The following is a 1,526-nucleotide window of genomic DNA, read 5'->3' as shown; positions in this document are numbered from 1 at the left end:
ATTGCTGTTGTAGTGACCAATTGCTGTTGTAGTGACCAATTGCTGTTGTAGTGACCAATTGCTGTTGTAGCGACCAATTGCTGTTGTAGTGACCAATTGCTGTTGGTTTTGACTAAAAGATTGCCCAAAGCAGTGAAGCTTTATTTCTTTTAATAGCAGCATGAATGATTTATTGTCTTTTTTTTCTTCCTAGTGAGGAAAATCAAAATGTGAATGATGATTTTAAGATGTGAATGACAAGAATCTATTCAATATAATAGAAGTTTCAATGAATTGGAAAGCTTTCAAGTCCCTTTGCAACTCACAAATATCGACTTTGGTATTTTAACAATATTGACTCAGACGTTTTACAACATTGACATGAATATTTTTCGATATTCCATTTATCCATCCATCCTTCTGTCCATTTTTTCTGGCCACTATTCCAAAGAGAGAAACTACTTTCATGACACTATGACACTTTCCAGCTGGCTTCCCAAGCATGACCAACAGAGAGAATGGATACTATCCAACCAGCTCTTAGGTTTCCTGCTGGTTGACTTGGCTTAAAGAATCTGTTTTGTGATTCTTTCTTGTGACATTCAAATCACATGTCTGTAGTACCAGCGTTGTGATATCTCAATGTGGAGAGGCAATGGTTCAACCTGGAGAAATTCCCCGATCTCTGAGTTGTGCTCCCTGTTGAGTAATATTACTACAAAGTTCCTTCAGAGGATCCCCATTTTTGGCTCCTTATATTTTCAATTGTTACTCTTTCAGTCATTACTCATCAGTCATTACTCACCATACAAGGGGGTGCTGAAAAGCTCCTGGTTTTAAGGGTATCATGAAAGGCCTGGTTGGAGGTCCAACCTTCTGAACTCTTTTACAGGACTTAGAAAAACTGAAGGACTGCTGCAATAAGTGTGTGAACTTGAGAAGGAAATATCATCATCATCATCGTTATTGTTTAATGTCCGATTTCCAAGCTGGCATGGGTTGGACGGTTTGACTGAGGACTGGCAAGCCAGGAAGCTACACCAGTCTGATCTGGCAAAATATGTTGAATAAAAACATTATTAACTGATCCTCCAGTATTTTCTTTTACCCAAAGCCAGGAATTCTTCCGCACTCCTTTGTCAGTGAGGATAGGTATATCAACTGAACTAAAGACAGCAGTTTTGGCTTTCTTACCCACCTCTTCTCTTCTGAGGACCAAATGCTCAATCTAATACAACACTGTGCCAACATCTGTAATTCTAGCATCCATTATTAATCTCAGTTATTTTACAATTTTGTTACAAATATTTTACATAGAATGTGGCCAAATGGTTTAAGAAGTTTGCTTTATGTGATAGTGGATTTTCATCAATGAGTTCTTGAAACTTGGTTATTTTCCCTAAAACTATATGTTTTATATATATTTTATCTATAAAGCTCAATTTAATTTTAATTTTTTATAAATTGATTTTAATTGAGTTTTTACCTGTAATTTTGGATTTTGTCCCTAATATTATTATTATTATTATTATTATTATTATTATTAT

Source organism: Octopus bimaculoides, chromosome 7, assembly GCF_001194135.2.
Source record: "Octopus bimaculoides isolate UCB-OBI-ISO-001 chromosome 7, ASM119413v2, whole genome shotgun sequence".
Classification (NCBI taxonomy): Eukaryota; Metazoa; Mollusca; class Cephalopoda; order Octopoda; family Octopodidae; genus Octopus; species Octopus bimaculoides.
This window is presented reverse-complemented; position numbering follows the sequence as displayed.